A 10,100-nucleotide genomic window follows, 5' to 3' on the forward strand; every position below is an offset into this window, starting at 1 on the left:
TGAAATATATAATTTTCATTTTTTTTAAAATTAACTTACACTCGTTACCCTAATCGGAAGTTAATGAAGAAATCACAGCTTATGCTCTCAACTTAGTGCTCTGGTGATTGTTCTGTAAAATATTTTAGATTTATTCAGTAAACTCGTGTGATATAGTTCAAATTTCCTGCTGTTGCTACGCCAGAAGTGTGTGTGATTGTTGTTTTTGTGGATACTGGTATGGCGCCATTTTTAGTCCTGAAAATTATATGCATGCAAAAATGCAAGTACAACTGACCATTATGCCACATATATCCTATACTTTAGCATGAGAAGAGAGATTACTGAGGATAAATTGGGTAAAACAGTAGTTCAGGGGTAGAGAACTGTAGCGGTGAGAGATTTTAGAATAAACATTATTAATTTTATATAATTTTAGGAATATTATATAAAATAAAGAAAAAAATATTTGACTGTTTGTTTGTAATGAAGCAGAAAGCTACACGATGGGCTATCTGTGCTCTGCCCACCATAGGTATCAAGACCTGATTGTTATTACGCATGAATATATATATATATACAGTATATGTAGCATATGTTTTCCACATTCTTTGGTCTCATGCATTTTAATTTCATTTTATAAAGAAACACAATAGACTACACGTGCTGTTCCCACCACAGGTATCGAAACCCGGATTCTAGCGTTGTAAGTCCGCAGACATACCGCTGTACCACTGGGGGGGCATATTTGACTGAGAAAGTATTGTTATTTTTTATTTTAAAATATGTCAGTTAATATATTGTGAGTTTTCTATTTTTAGAAGATGTGAGCAATTTATAGATTTAGTCAGTAGCTCGCGTATCTCCGTTTCACTTTTTGAATAAAAATAATTTTCATGTCAAATTAGATTAAATTAAGATGATGTATTATTCTAACTAAATGAGCCAAATTAATTTTCAAGATATTAAAAACTTTCCAATTTAGAAAACTGTTGTATAAGTTGATATACTAATTAACTTAAAATTTAAAATTAAAACGTTAGCATAATTTTAGCTTTTTGAATCCTCACTTCATCTATTCGTCCACATATTATAATTTAAGACCAACTTACAACTTCGATAAACACGATTTATTGCTAAAAGATGATATAAAATTGTACTTCAAAGGCACAGTGGTAGGTATGAGGGCGTAAAACGCTAAAAACTGGGTTTCGATACCTGTGGTGGGACATGTACTCCATTGTGTTGCTTTGTGCTTGACAAAAAACTAAAAACAAAAAATGAAATTAAAATGCATGAGACCAAAGAATGTGGAAAACATAATGGTATATATATATGTGTATGCGTAATGACTAATTGAAAATCGCTGCACGCACGTGTATGAAGCCAAAAAATAAATTTAATCATCCCCATAAAATACATTTTTTAAATTTCTAAGTCAATCTGAATCAGGATATCGCTACTTGCATTTTCAAAATATTTAAAAGTTATTCATTAAATATTTGTTAATGCTATTTTTTTTCACTCTCTTCGAATTATCCGGTTCTGTAAACACAAAAGAAGGTCACCAGTCAAAAACAAGTATAGAAAATTATATGTATATATAAATTTAGGAAAGAAAATAGTTATAAAATAACAAGTTGCAAAAACACGGATTTTTGTAACAAATTTTTTGAAACGGTTACGTTTTATAAATCGAAAAGAAAGCAAGGAGAATCATTTGAGGTATTTTCATAACGTTCAGAAAAAATACAGATCATTCTGCGGTATAAACGACATCACAAAGCAGTAACTCACTTTTTTTGTTGTTGTTCCCCAACAAACATGCTTCTTTATTCATTATAACATGAACGAATAACAACGCAGGATTTTGACTCAGTTTTAGACAAAGTAAAAAAAAATATATTCCTTTTATTAGATTAAAGAATAAATTAGATAAAACTGAACCGGAAATTACACATTCACTAAATTATCTATCTATTTATTTATTTGTGAATATTACTTTTATATTAATTAAACATTTCAGAACTAGAAATAAGAATACTTTTTCTATAAATCCAGCCACTGTTATAGGTATTGAAAGAGATAAGCAAACAAATTCCGACCCTGGTGTTAAACCTAGCTGCAAAGTTGGAGTCTTAAAATCACTTCCGATATAAAAGTGTCCCAAATTATATGCATAAAAAAATGACATTGAATTCAGAACAGTTACGAATTTTAATTTATTTGATTAAATTATTTTATTTAATTTAATGGTAGTTAATCTAAGAACTTTAGGTTGAGAAATGTGTGATAAGAAATTAAAGTGTAAAAGTATGATTAACCAACTTAACAAATTCCCTCGCTCGTGCTTATAAAAATCCCCTTTAGTCGTTTGCTTTATTTTCAGAGAAACTTGTTTTGAGCATTTACACATTCCATCGGAAATCCTATATTCATTCAATTTCTTAATATATGTTTAATTTTAGGTAATTAATAATGATGTTATATATTTTTAAAAACGCTAATTAGTATTGCTAACTTTACTTGTTAAATTAAGAAACATTTTAGGTTTCTGGATTTTTAGAAAAGTATTTACATATATTACGTGTCAAAGTACATTGATACTTTGGTTTTTATCAGAAATATATAGTAGATGACGCTAATGAAAAACATATCCCATAATGAAATTCAATAACGTCTATTTTGTAGTTTGTTGAATGCGTTGTTTGGAAAATACATTAATATTTGTAGTTGTTAAACCTCGCCAATATAATTCAGTAAAATAATAATAATATGGAATCTTGTGGAGTCAAAATGTCAACAAATAAGATCGTTGATATAATTAGCGTAATTATTGTAACTCCAGAACTGCCAGCTTATAGATTACTCTTATGAATCTTATTATAAAACTTCTTACCTATATTCGGTTCATCTCTACTGCTAAGTATTCACATATTCCTAGCTACCAAATATGAACGTTAGAGTCACAAAGCAGGTTTATAAATTAAGGAACTTGGACCAACGTTTTATTTTCCAAGAGAAGTATGCTGGCTTGAAAATCTTGCACGGGCATTTGAGAGTTTACCAGTGAAGCGGCGCTCAACTCGAGTTTCGGTCGATCTCAACCTTGGCCTTTACGTTAAACGTAAGAGGTAAATATGTATACGCGTATATGATACCAGAAAACATTTGTAGTTCTTCGAAAACAGATTCGCGAGAAATAGTTGTGAAATTCGGCGGAAGTATGAACCAATAAGTAAAGAAACATCGTTATAAACACGAGAAATGTTTAAGGCAACATTTATTGAATCTTCTGAGAAATCATAAACTTATCAATGGTATTGTGTGAAATATATTTTTACATTAAACATATTTTCAATGTTTTGAAAATTTAAATATTTTGGATATCGTATTTTTCAAGTACTGCCTACTTTCAGCCGACAGAATTTCGTTTTGTATCATCGACTTCACATGGCTGTATTTTGAAAACTCCCTTTTGTTCATCTGAATTTGTTTGTTTGTTTGTAGTTTAGCACAAACTACCCAATGGACTATCTGTTATAAGCCTTCAGATTTACCACTGTGCTACTGGGGGGCTTTTTCATCTGAAACACGTAGTAACAAAATGCAAATGATTTGAAAACTGTGTACTTATATTTCCAATAAAATTCAAATTATTTCTATTTGGGGGTGTTTATATTTACGGTTATACTCGCAATATAATGCAGAGTTAAATATAACTATTTCTGGGAGTATAACACGTATATATATATATATATACACACAACCGAACCAAAAAAAAATAACTAGCTAGCTCTATAAAGATCATAAAATGTAAAAAAGGCATGCTTCGAACGTAATGATCCTCGGTATTTACCGTATTTTCTCGAAGTCTTACATTTTAATAATGGGAGGCCGGTCAAAGTCAGCTATAAATCACCAGTCCACTTCCATTACCGCTATTCACAGTGTATGAAGTGACAATACAGTTCTACTCACGTAGTAAAACAAAAGTTTCTGTTTTGTCCAGGCACCCAGAATCAACAGAATGGATTAGTCGTACTATGATAAGAAGTGTGAGAAATGAGCAACATCAAATGGCCGCTATTGTTTTAGGATAGTTGTAAGTGATCCCCAATACCATCAGAAGTTTTCTTCATAGGATGGGGTACAATGGAAGAATAGCTAGACAGAAGCCACTTTTCATTAAAAGCAAATATCTTACGTCAACAGCAGCAAGATTCACAGATGATATATCACCTTCTTGCCTTATAATGTATTTTACGACATTTCCAGTTCTGCACAATTTGAGAACAGCAAACGCACCTGGATTTGCCAACATCCTCCCAAGAACGTACGTTGAATCCTCTGCATGCCATGGCACAATACGGTGGTATTTCTGTTACGATGTGGGATGCAATTTGAACAAGTGGACGAGCATTGACTGTGGAATGGAGGTAGTGTCACCGCTATTCGATACCTCACAATGCTTGAACATGGCTACCTATCTGTCTACACTACTAACCAGCTTACTAGATAAGGCAGTGTTTAAATGCAAGATGAATCTCCTGCCTATCCAGTACAAGCCATCATATCACCAATTAAAAAGATAGATATCTCTCACGTACACGTTCCTCACTGGCAGAATCAGACTCAAATAGCGAATCCATTCCACGTGTAAAGTAGAAAAACGATATAAACTGCACGTAAGAGAATGAGATCACACGCACAAAACGTAAATATTTGTCAATATTTTCTCGAATCATAAGAAAAACGAAACGAACCCAAATGAACCCCCCCCCCAATAGTTGTGATAATAAGAATATCCAATACATTTCGAGCGCCAGATCTCATTAAGGGAATTTCAAGGTGTAAATCAGGAATCCGAGCAAAGAAATTAAACGATTTCCAATAACTCAGCATTAATTCTGAAAGCTTATGGTACTAAAAATCAGGTTTCGATATCCGTGATGGGCAGATCACAAATAGCCTATTGTGCAGTTTTTGCTTAACAACAAACAAATAAGACTCCTCCATGGAAACATCCTAGTAAAACTTCTCAACACAACAGAATACTTTATATTAATGAACACCTGACCAGCAAACCCATTCAACAGCCTTGTTCAAAAAGTATACTTTCTTTGATCAGAAATGTACTAACAAGTATTTCCAATGCAAAAATAGAAGAATAATTCACCAGACGAGAAATCACACCCACTATATGTTCAAGAACTATGCTACAGAAAGACAACACTTCCAACTCTTTCATTAAAATAGACTTAGAGTCCCAGACCAAAACTAACAACTTCCTTTCACATGGAATATACCTATGATACTGACATTACAAAAACAATTTTATAGCTTCTAAATTTACAGACACTATGCTGGTTCATGCCATGCCTAAATCCTCTTCTTGCGATATGTCGAAACCACAGCCTAAAGGAATCACCAAATCTAAAGAGCAAGCCAAATGCATTAACTGCAACCTATTGCATCCCGTATAGGTTGCAGCAAATACATCAACATCAAAAAATATCACAAAAGCTCAAAACTTTACTCCCACTCCCACAGTCAGAAAAGCATAACATCACAAACATAACAAAACACTCTCACAGCTTTAGTAACTCATAAATTAGTAAACGAACCACAAACAACATTAACAACACCGCAAAACCGTCAAATATGTGGCACGACTCCTGAAGGAAAATGAGATACTCACAAAAGGAAAATTTAGTAAAACGTCTAATTGACATAATTTTTGCCTTATTCAGTAAAAAATCACCTCGCCACCAAACGCATGATACTCACAATTGTTAATGTCTAACAGGTTACACGAATCATTGTATATAAAGACTTTCATAAAGAATATGAAACAAGACAATTGGATCACTTAATATACAACTGTGATATTTAAGAGGGGGATGTCACACTAAAAAATGGTAAATAGACACAGGAGACATTGCACCAGAAAAAGGATATCGACCTTAGTCGACACAAACGTCTCATCACACATACCAGGATATACAACAGTTTTAATGCCAAAAAATAACGACTCACGAGGAGGTAATCTTTTATGAAACAGATATATAAGAAAACTCACACAGTTTAAAAGCTTCCCCGCAACTAAGAAGCTATAGTCATATATTTCATCATCAATTGAAACAGCAATATAACCATTATAACTATTTACTGTAGCCCGACGCATACCATAGACACAGACTTAACCCTAGACCTTTTAAACTACAACAATAAACTAATAATAATAGGCGACCTAAAGTTCAAACATCATACCTTCGTGTGCAAGATACAAAACACTAATGGAAACAACCTGCTAAACACATTATTAAATAATAATCTGATAATACTTAATAACCAGACCCAGAATCACCTAAAAAAAAGACAGGCAAAGATTTTGCTCTAACAGCACAACAAATGGTCTCAACGTTTTTGGATTTTGATGTAGGCCAAGATCTGGGAAGTGAACATTGCCACTACATGTCACATTTACATTAATCCGCTCACGTAACAAAACAAACAAGATAAAACTTTACAACTGTAAACTTGGAAGTGCACAGAAAAAAATTTAGATTTTAAACTACCAGCTGAGCCCATAGTACAAGCGGAAACAGCTAATGATATAGATAACTTTTCATATGTCATCACTAAAAGCATTTCGGAAACTACAGAATTCATTATACCAAAAATCATACTAAATATAAATAGATGTAAACTTCCTAAGGGAATCATGAACAAAATCAAAGAACAAAGAAACATACGCTTAACAACCAAACAACTACAACAGAACAAGAGAAAAACAATAGTCTTGACTACATGACAACACATTCGATAACAGCCTTAAATAATCGGTAGAAAAATTCATATTAAAAAATAAAAACACACTCAAGAACAAATTTCCAATGGCCACTCATGTTCTGCAAACACCTGCACATACAACACTGGAACAAGATTACACAACTATCTTTGATATAAATAAGCAACTTAAAAACAAATCAACCGCAAAAATAACATCCCCAGAGTTTGGATTCAACAAAGACCTAACCTCCTATTTAAACGTATAGCAAAAATCTTTACACTATAATCTTGCTTTCTGAACACATCTTAGCAACATAGAAAACAGCTATGGTGGTCAAGATACTCAAACCTAACAACTCAACACAAGTGAAGGCGAAGGTTTGTTTGTTGGTTGTTAAGCACAAAGCTACCTGTGCTCTGCCCACCACGAGTATCGAAACCCGGTTTCTAGCAGTGTAAGTCCGCAGACATACGGCTGTGCCATTGGATAGCCTTTAGCCATGGAAAACAAACAACTGACGACTTCATCTACTCACTAAAAAAAAATGGTAAAAATATTAATATTAATTGCTCCACTGTGGTTGTTTTCCTTGATGTGAAAAAAGCCCTTGACCCGGTCTGGCACAACTGCCATTTGTTCAATAGTGGAAAATGCTGTTATATATTCAAAGCATGTTTAGTAATAAAATTTAGTACTTTTTTGTGTTCTGATTGGATTCAGTAAACATGAAAATATGAGCTAATGGTGATTTTCTTTGTTCTTCAAGGACTAGTTGATTGTTTCTTAAATTTCAAATAAAGCTACTTGAAACCTATATGTACTAGCTGACCCTAAATTGATGGACAACAGCATAGCTATTGCAAATCTAAAAATCACACAAACTTGAGGTGTCCACAAGAGAAAGCTTATTCTTCCTTACCCATATGTATCATTAGTCGAAAGACTTTCGAGTATAGTAAAAGGAGAATTATATTGGCAATTTTGATGACTGTATCAGTTTTTGTATTCGAGTATAGTAAAAGGAGAATTATATTGGCAATTTTGATGACTGTATCAGTTTTTGTATTTCCAAACATGCAAAAATTTTGAAAAAAAAAGAAATAATAAATAACAGTACTACAAAACATGTTGCATTATTAAATTAAAATTACCATGTCTTGAAATAAACGTATACGTATAGCTCATGCCATATCTTAAAACAAGGATCTATAGAGCTGCCCCCCCTAGTGCCTCAGCGGTAAGTTTTAAACCTTATAATGTTATAAAGCTAGTTACGATACTCACAGTGGGAAGAGCACAGTTAGCCCGTTCTGTAGCTTTGTGCTTAACAACAAACAAACAAACTATAGAGCCATCTGTCTAAGTTTCTGAAGGGTGTTTTTTATAACGGTATTCGATTATGGTAAAAGGAGAATTATATTGGCAATTTTGATGACTGTATCAGTTTTTGTATTTTAAACTGATAAATTCTACATGTTATAGCTAGTTCGAAAATTAAGTGAGCTCCATTCACTAAATAGTGTGGAAAACTCCCGCAAAATTAATGAATGACATAAAAAAAGAATACTTGGTAAAAGCCTTCACTACTGGCACGAAAGAGAAGAAAAAATACACAGTCTGATAGCATAATTTTACGGTATCACTATCTAATCTTAAATATACATAATATGTTTGATAGTCATCCTATGAGATTTGATGTTCTTATTAAGAAACAGTTTTAGATATTTTATAACTATACGACAGCTAAAAGAATTTAAAATAATCAGCCAGAAGTATTGTTCACGTTACAAAGTCCGTCTTTAATGACGACGATTTAAGAGTTAGGGTGCTCTATTCGCAATCTGCGGGTTGTAACATCGAAAACCGTTGCCAAATATGCTTGTCCTTTCAGCCGAGGGGACGTTATAAGGTGATGGTAAATTCCACTATTCATCTTTTGTAAAAGACCACCCAAGAGTTTGTGTTGCGTAGTGTTGAGTGACTGCTTTCCCTCTTATCCATAACCTCAAAATTAGGAAAGGCTAGCGCAGATAGATCTCGAGTATCTGTGCGCGAAATTAAACAAACAAATCAGACAACGATTTAGACGCATAATTATAAGCCTTTAATGTTTAATTATTCAAAGGAATCACGTTATTTTCTAGTGTACGATTGGATAAGAAGTATAAAAACTTCCTTTTATTTAACTTAATATGGCATAACATATGGAAAACAAAGGATGCTTTTGTCCTTTGAGGCTATCCCAACACACCACTCTTTAGAAAAAGTAGAAGTTCTTTTATAGTGCTGGCCTTCCATACTGCCGATATATATAATTTCATTCAATATAATGTTACGACAGCGGAAGTCACGTGACGTGCGTGACGAGTTTCTCGAATGATCAGGGAAGTCCGAGCGTGTTCGAAATGCCCTCTTCGTTAGTATATAAGCTTGGCAGAGAAAGCCATTGGTGATATAGATAAATGAAGAGAGTGCAGTAGTTACTTTGAGTTCCGTGTAATTTATGATTCTATTAGTTTCGAGCTAGTGAGCCGTAAAGTGTGTGTATTGCACTAGTCGAGAGCGAAGTTATCGAGATTGTAAATCGCTGTGATTTATAGCGTGTATAGTAAAAGTTGTTAAGTTTAAAGTGACGAGAAACGTACTGATTGTGGAACTACTGTGTACTAAAAGTTTGTATTGAGGAAGAATAAGCTGGTTTAATATAGAAAGGACTTGTATCGCTGAAGATCCTCGAAAATAATTTCTACCGGAAACAAACAAACAAGCAGATACGTAACAAATTGGTGTCAGAAGTGGGATGCAAAAGAAAAAAAAATTGGAAACGAGAACTGGCAAATCAAACTACAGCTTAGCAGATCTGATGGCAGCAATACAAGAACAGCAACAGAAACAAGAAGAACGAGAAAATAAACAAGAAGAGAGACTACAGCAGTGATTGGAGGAGAAAAAAAAGGAAACAATAAAAGAGACTACAGCAGTAATTGGAGGATAAAAAAAGAAACAAGAAGAGAGATTACAATACTTGTTGTCTTCAACAGAAAAAACAAGAATAACGAGGAAATAAACAAGAAGAGAGACTACAGCAGTGGTTGGAGGAGAAAGAAAAGAAACAAGAAGAGAGACTACAGCAGTGGTTGGAGGAGAAAGAAAAGAAACAAGAAGAGAGACTACAGCAGTGATTTGGAGGAGAAAGAAAAGAAACAAGAAGAGAAACTACAGCAGTGGTTGGAGGAAAAAGAAAATAAACAAGAAGAAAGACTACAACAGTGGCAAGAAAACCAGCACCAGTGACAACTGGAACAAGAAAGGAAAAAAGAAGAAC

The 10,100-nt window shown here is 33.4% G+C and overlaps 1 protein-coding gene across 1 annotated transcript in view; it reads right to left on the reverse strand.

Moving 5' to 3' along the window:
* Positions 1-2,930, reverse strand: part of LOC106468732 (cadherin-86C-like) — a 53,258-nt gene extending 50,328 nt beyond the window's left edge. The window contains exon 1 of the mRNA XM_022397093.1: positions 2,879-2,930. The gene's annotated coding sequence lies outside the window, so the exon portion shown is untranslated. The remainder of the gene's footprint in view (positions 1-2,878) is intronic.
* Positions 2,931-10,100: the final 7,170 nt, after the last annotated feature.

Source organism: Limulus polyphemus, unplaced genomic scaffold, assembly GCF_000517525.1.
Source record: "Limulus polyphemus unplaced genomic scaffold, Limulus_polyphemus-2.1.2 Scaffold3138, whole genome shotgun sequence".
In the NCBI taxonomy this organism is placed as follows: domain Eukaryota; kingdom Metazoa; phylum Arthropoda; class Merostomata; order Xiphosura; family Limulidae; genus Limulus; species Limulus polyphemus.